The 16,892-nt window shown below is 42.1% G+C and overlaps 2 long non-coding RNA genes across 3 annotated transcripts; one reads left to right on the forward strand and one right to left on the reverse strand.

Annotated features, from left to right (window-relative positions):
* Positions 1-7,804: 7,804 nt before the first annotated feature.
* Positions 7,805-8,918, reverse strand: LOC107305367. Its single transcript, XR_001551527.1, has 3 exons — positions 8,714-8,918; positions 8,343-8,624; positions 7,805-8,265 (listed from the first exon to the last, which is right to left on the reverse strand). It is a non-coding gene; the product is annotated as an uncharacterized LOC107305367 (long non-coding RNA).
* A 3,291-nt stretch (positions 8,919-12,209) lies between these two features.
* LOC102713131 lies at positions 12,210-14,950 on the forward strand. 2 transcript variants are annotated; one of them, XR_001551525.2, is made up of 4 exons: positions 12,210-13,141; positions 13,379-13,456; positions 13,995-14,081; positions 14,679-14,947. It is a non-coding gene; the product is annotated as an uncharacterized LOC102713131 (long non-coding RNA). The 2 variants fall into 2 exon arrangements; XR_005813489.1 differs by having other exon boundaries at positions 13,379-14,081; positions 14,679-14,950.
* The last annotated feature ends 1,942 nt before the right edge of the window (positions 14,951-16,892 follow it).

Consider the following 16,892-nt stretch of genomic DNA (forward strand, 5'->3'; position numbering starts at 1 on the left):
GGCAAAGTCGGAAGCCCTTCGTTCGCTGGACCCGTAGCTAGGGAACATGGATGCCCTGTGGCATGATCACGACGAAATCTTGGAGCGTGCAAAGGCCATGGAGAGTCGCCTGCAAGGTGAGATAGCTAACCTCCGCAGGTGTCGAGTACCGCCCGGATCAAAGGTGCAACGATTTGATTTTGGCTAATGTTTTCTCTTCGTGATTGAAGGTTATCTTCTTTTGCCAGATCAAGACATGGCCTTGGGCTGAAGAAGGCGAACGCTGGGCTCTAGGCCGAATGTACCAAGTTGCTAGCGGTGAAGGTCGAACTTCAAGTGTCACGCGCGGAAATGAACCATTTTCCTGAACGCTTAGTGCATTAATCCTCGTCCCAGGAAAGGCGAGGTACACAAAGACATAGTTGATTATTACAAGCCAAACTTTGCGGAAGCGTAAATAGAGAACTTAAAAGGGGCGACCTTAGGCCCTTACAACCAAAGATAAACAAATAAAACAGCGGAAGACTAAACAACGGCAGCCACAGGCACTTGACGGCGGAGCGAACTAGAAACCAAAGCCTTCACCTTCTTCTGGTCCAACTTCTGGGGATTTTTGGAGCAAGGGTGAGTACACATCACCGTACTCAACAAGTCAATCGGAAAAATGATATAAATGCATAGGGGAACAAAGGAAAGGCATAGTATGGTTGACATTTTTGCACAAAGCTAAGTTTGTAATATTTTACTATTTTAAAGCTATTTATAAAACCAGACTTATGTCTGAGCAATTTTACCACGGTTGCGCTAAACCACGCATTGCCGGCCTTAAACCTCAGGTTAAACCACCTGTCCCAGGTTAAACCACCTGTTTACCACACCAAGAATTCCATCCATTCATTTTATTTAGAGAGAGGAATCTAACTTAGGTACATTGCTAGGCTTGCCCATGACCGCGGGCGCGGCTATTCGAATAGTTTTTAACTCTGATCAGAGGTGTACAACTTTACCCACAAGACACAACATTCAACATGTGTTACCACGCGCCAAACACCACCACGGTGCCTGGATAGAAGTTGTGACAAGACCTTTCAAGCATATCATCCCAAAACAAAGGACCCGCTGAGGTTTCGCAACCCGCCGGTTCCCCACAATTAAACCATTGCCGGATCCCTGGGACAAGACATGCCCCCTCTTGCGCCGAGTCAGAATCAGCCGACCCTGGCCCTAGACTCATCGTACCAGTGCCCTATGTTTTGAGATGATCTACCATTCCGGTCAGGCCTTACCCATTAGACATGTGGTTGTACTGATATACTTCACGACAGAGGCCCGAAGACCGGTCCTTATATTAGCCGAGTTGCTTCTAACACAACCATGCACCTCGTGCCCCACCCAAAAACAATTTTCAGAATTTTGAATAGGGATCCATCAAGTTCTGGCTATACTAGCCATAATCTTATTATCTAAACCACATTTTAGTCATTACCACATTTTAAATATAAAAGAGTGATTCTATGTTAAATCTAAGCATGGATAAGCCAACCTAAAGCAACTAGTGAGTCCATCATATAGGAGTCAAACTAGTTATTTTACAATTTTACTAAGGTTTGCAAGGTATAGATAGACAATATCAAATTGGCCATAAAGCAAAGATTATAGGAATAATAACTAAATAAAACAGTTAACGTTATATAATTTTACAAAGCAATGCATAAGGATTAAAACAACATAGATTTTCACAATATTGGGATCAATATGTTCAAGGGATGATTGACTTGCCTTGGTCGCTCCAAAATTTTTCTGCTTCCATAGCTACAAAAAGAGGGTCTTCCGAAACAACGGAATCTACACGACCAATGACAAAAGGAAGCAAAAATGGCTAAGACAACAATAAAATTAAGAACCAAACAATACAAAAATGGGTTCTTTAATTCGTTGGAGGGGATTAGTGATTTTAACAGATCCTATTCGAAGTTCAAATAGCCAAGGAAAACTATTTGCATTTTATATGTTGTTCAGGTGAACAATTTGCGAATTCGTTAATTTAGACTTTTTATTTTGGATAATAAGTAATGGATAAAGAGAGAAAGGGATGGTCACTGCAACAGTAACCATGATGGATGATAAATCATCGGCTTACCACGAAAAAGACGACGATTGGTGGCTTGACGGGTCCCCAGGGAAAGTTGTTGTTCCAGCGAACGGAGGGTTGGCCGGTATTCTCCTTGATCACACGAACTCAACGGTGCAAGCGGCGTCCTCCAAAGCCGTCCAGAGCAGCGGCAAAAGCCCGCCGAAGTTTGTCGGGGAGAGGAGGGAGGAAGATGGTGGGAGGGCAGAGGAGAGCTTGAGAGCTTGGGCCAGGGCTAGCAATTGAAGGAGGAGGACGAGGGGGTTCCATTTTATAGGGTCCCGGGAGGTGGAAAGTCGCGGGAGAGGTGAAACGCCGGCAGCTTCTTCACTGCGTCCATGAAAACGCCGGCGAGATAAAGAGTGAGGAAAACCGGCGATTTAAGTCACGATTGAGTGAGGAATTAAGGGGGAAATTAAGAGGGAGAGGTGGGGATTCCGTTTTTCTATTTAATTTGGAGAGAAACCGTCGGGAAGGAGGCGAATCGAGCGGCGGCGCCGGTTAGGGTTCACGGGAGAGAGAGGAACAGGCGGCGTCGGTCTGGAGGAAGGAGAAGAGCACGTGCGTGCGTGCCTCTCTGGCTAGCTGGGCCGGGCGGCACCGGGAGGGGGAGGAGTGGGCCGGGAAAAGGCCCAAGAGGGAGAGAAGAAGGGGAAGGGAGAGCTGGGCCACCAACTAGGAGAGAGGCCCATAGAGGGGAGGGGTGGGAGGACTTGGGCCAACTTTCAGCCCAAGTTGAGGGAGAGAGATTTAAATTGATTTTCTTTTTAGTATACTATTTTAATGGTTTTTGTTGCATTAAAATTAGCTAAAGTGCTCTGAAAATTCCAGTAAAAATTACTTACATACTTTGAGGCATGGGGAACTTATTAAAAATACCCACAAGCCCATTTGAGTTCAGTATTAGTCATTTTTAATTGTTGGAGGCTTCCTTCATCTTTTAAAATTTCTCGAAATTCGGATTAAACAATGTTTTAAACTTAGGGTGATTTTAGGGCACTACAAACCTACCCCCCTTACAAAGAATCTCGTCCTCGAGATTCAGAGGCACAGGCGAAGAGATGGGGATGGGCGGATTTCAGTTCATCTTCACGCTCCCAGGTTGCTTCATCCATTGAGTGGTTGCTCCACTGGACTTTACAAAATCTGATTACTCTGCAACGAGTATGCCTTTCTGCCGTTTCTAGTATCCGGATTGGTTTCTCTATATAGGTAAGATCTTCTTGAATCTCGATCTGATCAGGATTTGCTTCCTCTGTCGGAACTCGAAGACACTTCTTGAGTTGAGACACATGAAAACATCATGGACTCCACCGAGTGATGCTGGCAATTCCAGTTGATATGCGACTTCTCCTCTCCTGCTCAAGATCTTCTATGGTCCCACATAACGCGGTGCCAATTTTCCCTTGGTATGAAAACGACACACACCCCTAAGTGGTGTAACCCTCAGATACACAAAATCTCCTTCGAAGACTAGCTCCCTTCGTCGAGTGTCAGCCTAACTTTTCTGGCGGGATTGGGCTTCCTTTAAGTTTCTCTGAATTATCTTGACTGTCTCCTCAGCCTCTCTTAAGATATCTATTCCGAAGACTTGACGTTCCCCAGTTTGATCCCAAAGGAGAGGGGTTCGACACTTTCGGCCATATAGGGCTTCAAAAGGTGCCATCTGTAAACTTGCCTGGTAGCTATTGTTGTAAGAGAACTCAGCATATGGGAGACTCTTATCCCAACTTTTGCCAAAGTCTGGAGTACAAGCTCTAAGCATGTCCTCAAGGATTTGGTTGACTCGCTTGTTCTGACCATCTGTCTGGGGGTGATAGGCAGTGCTAAAATCCGATCGTGTTTGTTGCGATCCCGAGTTGTGTTGCAACGAATGTTGGATAGTAGCTTTCATCACCATTGCTTTGATCTTATTGATGGTCTCGACTACTAGCAAATCTTGAGGTGGCAGCTATTGAACGACATCACTGAGTAGTTTTGCTGCCACTCGGACGTTTTGTTGGGGCATTTTGAAGATGTACCCCTTGACCTGAGTTTGGAGTAGATCGCGCTAGATCCTGCGTGATTGGTTCGTCAGCTCCTCACGAGATTGACTCACGCACTGGCGTTTGGCTTCATCTTCAAGTCGTTGGTGTCCATCCTCAAGTTAGCGCTCCTCGGCCAGCTTGGCAACCTCCTCTTCTTGTTGACGTCTCTCGGCGTCTTCCATTGTCACCCAAGTGATGGTGAAGACCTCTCAGGGAGGAACGAAGTTTCCCAAGCTATAGTAGGTGTTCGACGTAGCGAGTTGAGTAGTTGGCGTTGACCTTGATCCCAACTGGCAGATGTGCCGACTCAGGAGACTGCAGCTCCGTGTGGTGAGATCTACATTGGATCTCGTCTTCAATCAACGCCGAGTTGTCAAGTACAAAGCGGCACACCTCCTTATTAGAGTCCGATAAATCTAAATCCGTGAAGGACAACGTACTGTACTAGTTGGCAAAAAGTCTAATGTTGCCAAACTTGAACGTCTACCCTAGGGCAAACTTTGTCTTCATAATCTCCAAGTTTGGGTCCATCGATCTTGTCAAAAACCTCGGAGTAGCTTCCCCTACCAAGCGCGCCAACTGTCGATGATTTGGATGTCGACAATATATATAGGGTGGCTAGCAAGACACAAAGATCGATGGTTAGAATGAAGACACATGGTTACCCAGATTCAGACTCTCAGTATACGAGATAATACCTTACTCATGCTTGGCAATTGTATTTGATTGTGTACAGATCAACTATAGAATAGTCGATCTAAATATGCGCCCCCTATGAAGGGTGCCCCTGTCCCCCTTATATAGTGGGGAGATAGGGCTTACAAATATGGTAGTCTTAGTCTAACAAGACTAGAATCTATCCTACGGATACGGTTAGAACCAGTGTAAGCGGTATGCAATCTAGACGTTACCAAACTTGTAACCGATCCGATACAGATATAATTGCCTTCCTATTCGGTAACCCCCTACCATACGTATATATGTATAGTTTACAGATACCCCTAGTATAAGTTTTTCACAATACTAAACAAGCCAATAAAAAATTATTATAAACTTAGAAGATCAGACCAAACCGGGATAGTTCATGTTTAAACATAAATATAAACTAGCTCAAATCAATATTGAATGCAATTGATACTTGATCGATAATCCTAGGGTAACTTATCCACCCATCTTGCTAAACCTAACAATTCAAAAAGGTAATCCTTCATCTCATTGCAAATAACACAGTAGATCGAACTAAACCGAGATAGTTCATAATTAAAACCAATGTAATCAAGGATCAAGTAATGATTTGTAAGCACAACAAGTCAGTTGATAAGCTAATAATACTTTATTGGCTATTACTCCAATAAAACCAAACATGCATATACCCCAAGCTACTCTATAGCCATGAAACCATACAAGTGTAATTGATCAGACTAAAGCAAGACAAAATTGCACTTAATATCCTCACAGATGCAGACTAGAATGATATTCATGCATGAATTATGATTGAAGAAATACAATCGCTCTAAACCAATCAACATAGATTAAAGCAATTACAAATCCTCAAACAAAATTGTCGAATAGATTAGATACAACATCGGACCAAACCAAAGAAGTCCTATCAAATTTACTCGACAGGTTGATGGGATTGAACTTATATCACGGAATATGTCGACTTCGATCGGTGCTACTACAGGACAGGGATAAAGTAACACAAACTTATAACACATGACAAAACGTGTTACAGAGAAATATCATAGCAGCACAAAATGTGTGTTACACAGTATGTTTGTAACACATACTCTATGGAGCTTGAAACTGTGTTACACGAAATACTACAGTAGCATATATATGTGTTACTAAGGATGGTTACCTATTCGCAATTTGATTTGTGAGCATACAAGATTGAAAACAGATACTTGTTGATTTTTTTTTACAATTGTGTACTATACGTGTTTAAAGGCATTATACGGCACCTAATTAGAATCATAAGAATTGACCACAAAAAAGTTTGTCCAATGTTAAAGTTTCTATAGGAGTTTACCAAAATCTTAACATAAATAGCTAACTAAGATTTGTACTAAAGCTACGATATCACAAGTTACTGCTTTAATACCAAACTTGATACAGATTAGGAGCAAAAAGGAAAAATTGAGGTTTTGCACCCAAAAAAATAGTTGATCATAGGACATCCAAGGTGTATCCTTGAATCTTTGCAATTTTTTGTATATTGCATCGAATGACTATTTCAAGTTATCAACATTTCAACTGAGCAAATCTGTTTATTCAGTGAATGAGTATGCCAACTCCAGTATTTTTCATTGATCATCAGCATATTTAGGCATAGGTTGAGACTGAGGAAGAAAAGATGATCACACTAAAAGACATCTCTTAGTGAATAATAATAAAGTATTAGCTATTGAAAACTTAAAATACGGATTAATATATTTTTAAAAAAATTATATAGTTCTTTTCCAAAAATAATATACCAGTTTGCAAAACGTGGTCACAGGATACTAGGGGGTTCACCCTATCCATTCCTAATGGAGGCAACCTTAGAGTTGTACATAAAAAATGTATTATAATTTTGATAAATATGTTAAGTTGTTATGCTAATTTCTAGATATTAACATGATTAAATTCCTTTGGCAATTGGCCTAAGAATGAAATTTGTTTGGTTTTCTGGAGCTAAAAACATAAGACAAACAAAAGAAGATTAAAAACTAGTCATAAATGTGAAACATATATTTCTTACAATAACCTAAAAAAATTAAGAAACAATATACTGTTCCCTCAATTGATTGGTACTTAATTTTGAAAATATTAGAAAAAATTCAAAGCTAAAATTCATGGTATATGGGGGATCCTCCTCCTTTTTTTAATTTCCTGTAAACATAGAATCTACACAAAAGAATGTGCACAGAACAAATAAACAAGCTTACAATCTACTAGTATATATTTTCGCATCCTGATACTTGCACCAGAAGACCACATTATTAACTAGCTTGAACTGAAATTTTGATTGCAGCAAGGATAGCTTCATAATGCAAATAAACCTGCCCGGAGAGGTCGAGGTGTACAGCACCAGACCAGACGTCGATCATGATTCTATCTGTACTCAGTGCATTAGGATTGGGAGAACAGTTTGTGCAAATTCAATTTGAAAACTACATAAAACAATCAAATACACTATGTTCCACAAAATAAGAACTTAAATTGTTTTCTTTCCAAGCTATCGGTTTATATATTGACATGAATCATAAAATATTTTGTAGAAAGAGAACTTCAATGAGGTAAGGAAAACCATATTAACTGAAACATATGGGTATTGTGGTGTGTCAATAAAACAAGGATCAATTATGCACTTTATTGTATCGCATCTTGTATTCTGCTGTAAACACTTGCATCCTGCAGGACTATTGAGATAAACATGCATCTGATGGACGAGGCACTCAGACTTACCATCCTTTGGCTGATTATGATTTTGACTGTTCCCTCCGGGCCTCCAAGACAAATAAATATGCATGTCCTCTGTGCCCCAGCAGGACAAAAGCATATTTCCAGCTTACCAACAGACATACACCAAGCAGTTGCTGATCAGGATCAAGACTCAGGCACAATGTGTTTCCAAGACATGTTTATTTCTATATGCAAAACTACCTGAAATTTTGTTGGACCATACATGCACACACACAGACACAGAGAGAGACAGCAGACCTAGCACCGGCCTATTGAATTCCAAACGATAAATTTCTCACAATAAAATAAATTAATCTAACATGAGATAAATACTTTCCTGTCAACACTAATAGAAAACTCTTATAACTCCAGGAACTATTCTGACGATTGTCCTCTGATAAAGAAAATGTACCAAAACTATTCACCTAAAAAAGGCACATCACATATATTTTGAAGCATCACTGCATCCATGTTATAGCAAATCAAAAGATGAAAACTTTTAGCTACACACCGTTCTTAAAAAGAGCAATTAGCTACACACAGTTTCTAGCGTTTCGAAATCTGAAAGATTCTTAGAAATATTAGGCTATTATTTAAGCTGCATTAGTGCATTTATGCTGCACAAATGGAAGCAGTTTGTGCCCAATTCTGAACAATGGCGACCATTCCGTGGAAAAAACACTGCCAGATGCAATTGAAATAATTAGATGAGGCGATTCTTCGATTGATGTTTGGGCATGCACAACATAATTAGTTACCTGATGTTGCAACTGGTGGCGGCGTGGCTATCAGGAAAAGCCAGACTGCCCATCGAGTTGGAGACGCGGATGCAGGGACGGCTGGAGGGGTGTGGTAGCCCGCCATGCTTGACTGGCTGGCTTGATAGAACCGAGGCGCCAGAGGGAGCGGCGGCACCGAGCGTCCTCCGCCGCAGGGCAAGTTGACGGCTCGGCTCAGCACGCGTGGACACGCCCATGTCTTGTACTCAGCCACGAGCTCCGGGATTGGATCAGGCAGGCCGACGGTGCCGGAAACCAACACTGCGAAGAAGACTGTGGAATGAGAAGATTGGTGATGGGAAGAGGTATTTGGGGGAGGATTTGGCGCCCAGGAATGACGGGATTCTCACCAAAGAGGGATTTGACGCCTCCAAAGGAATACTTCGCGCCAATTTCGTGTCCCGGAAGAAGGATTTGGCACTCAGACTTTGGATTTTAAAAAAAGTGATTTGGCCATTTGGCGCGAGAGAATAGAATCAAGTGTCTGTGAACAATGGAGACTGCATTCGGCAACCCCTCTCCAACTTCTGGATGCTTTGGGAAAGACGAAATAGATCGATGTTGGATGCTTTGGGTGACTGGGTTAATTTGGTACACCTGTTTCATATAAGATCACAGAAGACAATATGTTTTTCGCGCCAAACTTTCCCGCGTTGGCGCGTTGCCAAAAAATTGGGATATCTGGAGGGGAACATTTCAGCCCGCGGGAACTGATGGCTGGAGTTTTGTTTTAAAGTATCTGTACTTTGCCTGGGTAGGCTTGTAAAGGTAAACAGAATTATGAAATTGTCGATGGTAATTTAAGAATGAATCTGCTAAATTTAGAAAATGGTTGGTAAAATAGCAAAATTATTCCCATCACCATTTCTAGCTGTTTTTTGGTGATTGTTTTAACAATTCCGTAGAAGAAAAAGGAATTCAGTAAAAAAAATCAAATATTTCTATTTTTATTTTATAAAAATCCAAAAACTTATTTCCAATACACTCTCTATTACAAAATATATGTCATATGTTTCGCTATGACAATTGTTTAACCAGATATGTTGGGATATAATTTTTTAATACAAAATTGATATTGTTATATTTGTATTAGAAAGTATTTTGTTATGATTATATATTTCTACAACATAAGTCATGTATTAATACAACTGTCTTTCGATGGTAAGAGTATGAACTTTTTGGCCACGATATTTAGACCGTGTAACCAGAGAAAACACAATGTTATAGTTAGGAATCCAAGCACACCATGTTGCGGTCCACAACACGTGATGTGCACGGGGGTGGCCCGATCTTTCAGTGAGTTGTGATAACTACGATTTGGGAGAAACGTTGACAATTCGACTACAACCGTACAAGACGTTGTGTTGCACCTTAGCGATCGATACACCTCTCCTTGGGTTTGTTGATCTTGCCGGTGCAAGTCAACCTTATTCCTGCAAGCAAATCAAAGAAATAAGCAAGAATAAGATAAAAGCAATCTGATATTGCAAATAAGAATTGAATACAAATGATATGTTGGGGTTCCGAAGAACAAGCAGACGGGCGGTCTAGCCAACACGCGCGCTGTAAGCAAGTAGCAAAGGTTAAACTTTAATCTAACAAAACCCAAATAACCCTAAAGGGGTACCTAGCTATTTATAATGGTGGGAGAACGACCAAGGGTGCCCTAGGGTTATCCTCCACCAGATTGGGGCGCACTCCACTTGGGCCCCTCTTGGGCCGGAGTCCCAAACGAAGTTACATGCCTATTGGCCTAATATAGATGACGCAACACCTTGTTTCTGTGATTTCTGCCAAACGAGATAGAATTTGACGATGAGGCTGGATCCGTTGGAAAGATGACTCTAAAATCTTTCCATCAAGTACTCATGGAGCCAAAACGGAGCTCGTATGCAAATTTGGCGGCCGTTTGAAGTCAGCAATGTGGCGTGTGGCCGAATCGGATTCCAGCACTTGATCATCTTTATCTTTGTGTGAGCAATGGTTGTATCAATGGTGGGCGTGGTCACATCAACACGATGACATCCCACTAGGCCTCTCTACCATCATAAAGAGACTAATTGTCTAACCCTAATCATTGCCCCACTGTACCCAAACTGTATTTGGTGATGGTAGAAGTAGGATATGTCTGTTATTTATCTATCAATCTTGTTATCATCGCTAGACTACCCCTATGGCTGGTCCTTGTGTGGCCATGCTGTTGCCACTGCCATTGCCACCTCCCATCATCCCATAATCCTGGTGTCACTACATCTATCGTGCCCTCGTAGGCTCATGGCGTAAACCCAACATCCGTCGTCACACTCCTGTCCGGTTCCCACTCTCCACTCGCTATCTATTAGACCATCACCACCTACTCCTCCTCCTCCCACTTTGATTCAGGCATGAAACCAAAGTAAGACAAACTTTTAGCATCTCGTTATCATAATGAGTAAACTAAACCAAATAGCATAGTCATCATATTGCTCATCAATAAACATTGCTAATCTTGTTAGGACGGAGTGGAGTCCCACAAGGATGAATATTGATGTCATCGCTAGTTCGTTCTTCCTATCGTGGCTTCTCTATGATGTATATAGGTATGTGTAAGCTAGATGTCTTTCACCTTTTTAGATCTGTAACGTGTAGGTGGTGGTTAATGCCTTTTCTATGACTTAAATCTAAACCAACGATTTGTTGAAGAAAACTAGCAACATGAAAAAAAACCAACCAAGCCAAAAAAGGACTATGACGATCCCAAGGCAACCACGGCGATGAAGCATGTGTGAGAGTGAATGAGGAACAAGAACCGTATATCATGTGTAATGCTCGCCTTGGCATTAATGCAACCATGGATGACAAGTGAACGATGGGCCTTAGCAACAACATGGAACACTCGTCATCTCCAACCTGGTGAATCCCAGATCTAAGGATGGATCTTGTCAATGCTACCAATGATGTCGACAAATATAACGAAATTTGGTAAGTGGAGAGAATACCATGCGCGCGTAAGGATGAGGTCCCGTACTATAGTATTTCACATTTTATTAGTTTGTTTAAAATACCAATATACTTCTCTTGCCCCAAAATTAGCAACCTTGAAGGGACTATATAGTTAATTTGTTATTGCAAAGTATTTTTAATTATGAAATTATTGTTAAATTGCAAAGCATTTTCCTTCCAAATTATCTTTAACTATAGCTAAAATTGCCTCTAAAACAATTAGAAAAAGTAAATATAGGCCAAAAACAGTGTCGATTTTTTTGGCGTTTCGTAGAAAGTTTGATTTTGCCGCCTGGCGTGAGAAACCGTACCCCACCAATCAGCTAAAATAAAAGAGCTCGTAACCACTCATCTTTTTTCTAGGACAATAGGAGCTCAGACGCTTCGTCTCTTAACTCTTCCTCTTCCACGGGGCTCTTCGTCTCCTCCCTCGGTTCCTCCATATCCACGGCGGAAGGCAGAGTAGTGTACACATTAGGGGAAAGGAGGTGTGCTACATGGACCTGGAGATGTGGCGCAACGATGTGAAGAGGTCTCCGTAGCTACGGCAGGACCGTAGGATGTACTGCAGCCATGTGCAAGTAACCGCGCCCGGGTGTAGCTGGCACCGACGCGCACCGTTCGCCGGCAGCGAGGGGGAGCATACTGGTGCCTAACGACTGCGCGCGCTGCCTCATAACTCCACCGAAGTCTTCAGCGCTCGTTCACATTAGTTCAGGTTCAGAGTCTTTTACAACTATGCCATTAAAAAGTTGATGGTTACTTATATGGAAAAGGAAAAAACTTTATGGACACATACAGGTGGGACCCACGTAGGAAAATACTTCCACTGCCCAGCTACTCCTCCGTCCTCTCCTCCCCTATTCGTACTCCCTCCCGTGCGCCGCCTCCCCCCGAAACCCTAGCCGCCGCAGTCGTCGCCGTCGGGCCGCCGCCAGACCGCTGCCGAATCCTCCTCCTCCCTCCCGTGCGCCACCGGCGCACCGGCCGGTGCGCCCGTGCGGCCGCCCGGCAGGCTGGCCCCCGCAGCCCAGGTCGGCCACCTCTACCGAACCCTCCTCCTACCGTGCGCCAGCCAGCGGGGCGGCGCGGCCGGGCCGGCGCGGCCGTGCGGCCAGCCGGCACCCACGCCCGCGGGTGAGCCACCAAGCCGGACGGCGATGCCCCACGCCGCCTAAACTCGCCGCCTGACTCCGCCGCCTCGCCGCCCGACTGGACCGCCGGCGACAGTCCTAGGCCGAGCCTGGCCGCAAGCGCCCAGGCCGCCGCCGGCGACGACTCCTTGACGCTCCCCCGGCGGCGCGCGCGACAGCACTCCCTCCACCACCGCCAGCCGCACAGCAGCAGTAGATCCATGGAAGCTTGGTCCGGCGACAGCCCCGCCTGCTCCGGCGGCCTCCCCGCCGCCTGGGTCGTCGGCCTCCCATCTGCATCCCCTACTGTTCATTCAATGAAAGAAGAAAAGAACTGGAGCACTGGATTTATTTCACTCGGCTTTTCCCATGGGGATGAATGAACAAGAAGACTGCTTTAGTTCATGAATGCATTCATACTTTCACAGCTCAATAAACTGAAGCCAGATACTTTGAATATGTTCTGATAATTTACTGATTAATTTGGGAATTTTTCTGATTTTTTCTGAATATGTCCTTGGCATCGTGAGCTCGCACGTGGACATGGACTCATGGAGCTCCTGGCCAGCAAACCATGGGTGCTAAGGTATGGCATGGGCTGTCATTCCAGTTCGCAGACGCATCGTTCTTTCAGTACAGCTATAGTCCTTTTTTGTCTCACAGGTATGTCTTTTACATCATGAATAAATTTTTAAGTGAACGTGTAACTCTGCCTAATTATTGAACAAATGTATAAGTTTGTTCCTATGCATAGTAGAAATTCTAAGAATAGTAGCTCATATATAGTTTTTGGGACATTTAACTTTTTGTCAATCTTACGAGTGCCCTCAGAATTATCTTTACATTTCTGTAACCACATGACAATGTTTTGCTTTTCTGTCTATTTGTTCCTTTTTCTAGAACATAGATGTGTTCCTGGATAGAATGGAAGCAGGCACACCCGTGTTTTTTTAGTCATTTCATGATTAAACAGCTAATGTAAGTTTTCATCATTATCATCTTTATGTCACGTTACCTATGGGCTGAACTGTACTCAACTTCTTTTCCTATCATTGCAGCAGATGCTTTATTTATTTAAATAAATCATAGCATTGGCCATTCATCACAATATTTACACTGCTAAATTAATTTTTAGCATTCAAGCATTGAGCTCAAATTCTGTGTGATTGTTTGGGAGATTTTATAAGGCAGCTAGGGTGAAATGATATAATGTTTTCAGTAAACTCAAAACTGTACATGCTTCACTCTTTAATGAAATTAGTTGGCCCGGTCTGGGCTTCCCTGGCAAAAGAAATGATATATGTTCAATGCTGCATTTGTGCCTTAGGCTGGAGCGACAAGAATGTTGTTTAGTTATTAAAAACTCATAATCGTAGTACTAATTCCTTATGCTGTAGTACTAATTCTTGCTTCAGTTCCAAATATTTCTAAAACTCATAATTCTAGTTTGCTTCTAACTACAGAGGGATGGGGGCACTGAAAACAGTAAAAACTCAACATCTTTTGTAACTTGCAGGGCTTCTTCATGTGTCTTGTTCAGGGCTTCAGGTACATATAATGTCAGTGCAAATGCAGATGTGATCACAGAAAATGGATGTTAAGGGTATAGTGTTGCATTATACTTTATCCATGGGAAAACTTTTATTCATCGAGCATTTTATAGCTTGGTGCACTGCGATGAATATATTGTGTAAAAATCTACAGTTGCATTCATTCTCAATTATATGAAGCTAGTCATTGCTGTCTGGTCTATTCCTAGAAAAATATTGTTTTGTACCTAAGAATTCCTTTTTTAAAAAAAAAAAATCTTTCTTCCTAGGCCAAGCAATTCTGCCATATCATTTTCCAGATTATGCCCTTGTTTTGGCTAGAACAAGAAGCAAAATAGTGGGGAATTTGAGATTTTCTTTTGAGCTAAAGAAAACTGCAGTGTTGAGAAATCCTTCCTTGAATCTGATGTTTGACCTATGCTATTCATGTAAATTTCTATGGGCTAACAGCATGATCTTTCTGCTTATGTTTATAAACCAAAATTTAGAGTTGATTTTGGGGTTTTTTTACTGAATTATTTTTTATATTGAATTTTAGATAGCTAAGAGTACATATATAAAAGTTCTATTCATAAATTATTTTTCGTTTGCAAATATGTTATGGAAAGAAAACCAAGCAATCACCCTATCTTCGTCTTGATCAACTGCAGGTACACATTCAAGACTTGTACTATACAGTGCAACTGTGTGAGTGTACGCATGCAAGTACAGGATCAGCTGAACTTGGAGCAAAAGATGATTACTCAGTATTTTTATCCCATCGATGGATCCAGAGGCAAATAGCTCTAGTCTTGTATTTAGAAATTATGCATGTATTGAGACTAATCCTATGTATCCATGTAAATTAAAATTACTTTATTCTGAGGCAATCCAATTTGTTACGTTGATTTGTGTTGTGAGCCATACGATACTTATAATAGATATTTTGATACATTCCTAGAAATATAAATACAATAGTTTTAAAATAAGTAGTGGTTAATAAACTGTTATCGCTAATCAAATTGTTAATTCTGCTATTGTTAACTATAACGTGTCATTTACTTGTGTTACTGGTGGCTCAACTGTGTTGCTGGAGCCTAAGACAAGGTTTGTAATGTGTGGTAGACGTTATAAAGATGTGTTACCAGTGTGCATGGTAACATCTAGTTTGTGTTACAACGGGATGGTTGTAACACCGATTTTTATATACTGGAACACAAGTTAGGGATGGTTGTAACACCTATTTTTATATGCTGGAACACAAGTTATGTGCTACTAGGTAATACGCTAGTAACATGGCCAGTAGGATCACTTGTATTATGTGTTACAGCGGAATCCAGTAACATGGTTTTGGGGTTATAGTAGCATATAGTGTTGTTACAAAAGCCCTGGGCTGATGTAGTCCGACAGCTCACTCAATCGAAAAGGTTGGCGATGCACCGAGAATACGTGTATTGATCTAAATCTCCAATACAAACTATCAGGCTTTGTATTTATACCCTCACAACTGATTCACACAGATACAGACATGTATCTTTTAACTAATCTTAACAAATATAAACTCTAACTTTCCTAACAAACTGATGCCGAAACTAAGTGACTATATTACACTTATCCATTTTCGTAACCAGACTCTGCAATCTATCACTGAATCAATCTCTATCTGTCTCCTTCAATCGTACTTCTCCTTTCCTATCCGATCTGATCATCATCTCCAGTTTGATTTGGACTCCACCAACTCCTTTTACTTTCTGTCCAGCCCAACTTTTGGCCATTTAATTATTCCGTGATATAATTATTTGGTCACCTGCATCCAAATTCACATTCTTGCGATTCACGGCTAAAACCAATTTTTGTTGTTAACACATCAAATACAATCGCCAAACAGGAGTAGGGTGTTATCTCGTATATCGAGAGCTTGAATTTGGGTAATCCCGTGTCTACATCTAACCATTGATCTTTGCACCTCGTTAGCCACCCCATATATTACTGTCTATCCAGATCGTCAATAGTTGGCGTGCTAGGTAGAGAAGCTACTTAGAAGGTTTCGATGAGATCAATGGACCAAAACTCGAAAATCATAAAGACAAAGTTTTCCCCAGGGCAAACCTTCAAGTTCGAAGGCATCAAACTTCTCCTCGATCAGCACAATGCGCTCTCTTTCATGGATTCTGAATCACCTGAATCTAAGGAAGCATGCCACTTCATACCACCTGAATCTAAGAAAGTATGCCACTTCATACCAGACAACTCAGTGCTAGTCGAAGACGAGATCCAATCTGGATCTCACCACACAGAGCTACAATATCTTGAGCTGGCACCTCTGCCACTAGGGATTGACTTCAACGTGCAAGCCGACCATTGAACTAGACACGTCAAACACCTACAGTAGCTCGAAAAACTTTGTTTCCCCTAGAGAGATCTTCACCACCACTCAGACGTCAGTAGATAAGGGAGAGAAGAAGCACCAGTAGGAACAAGCGGCTAAACTAGCCGAGTAGAGGAAGCAAGAAGACGAACGTCAGCAACTTGAAGCTGAAGCCAGACGTCAACGTGAGAACCAATCTCGCGAAGAGTTGAGGAACTAGTTGAGCATGGTGTAGCATAATCTACTCCACACTCAGGTGGAGGGGCACACAGTCTTTAAGACTCTCAACAGAATGTCCGAGTGGCATCCTCAAACAACTCTTCGACCATCCAATTGAGGAAAAAATTCACAAGGTGAAGGCAATGGTTACTACAGCTGCCACCCAATAGTCTCAACATCGCTTCAAAAATCCACCTTCCAGATCGAAGGCCTAGTTGTCTAGATCTCCTTGATCTAGGGATCCATCTTCTAAGCGACCATTAAGCTCCATGCGGTTGGGCCGAGTATCTACCGACTT

This window comes from Oryza brachyantha, chromosome 1 (genome assembly GCF_000231095.2).
Source record: "Oryza brachyantha chromosome 1, ObraRS2, whole genome shotgun sequence".
Lineage (NCBI taxonomy): Eukaryota > Viridiplantae > Streptophyta > Magnoliopsida > Poales > Poaceae > Oryza > Oryza brachyantha.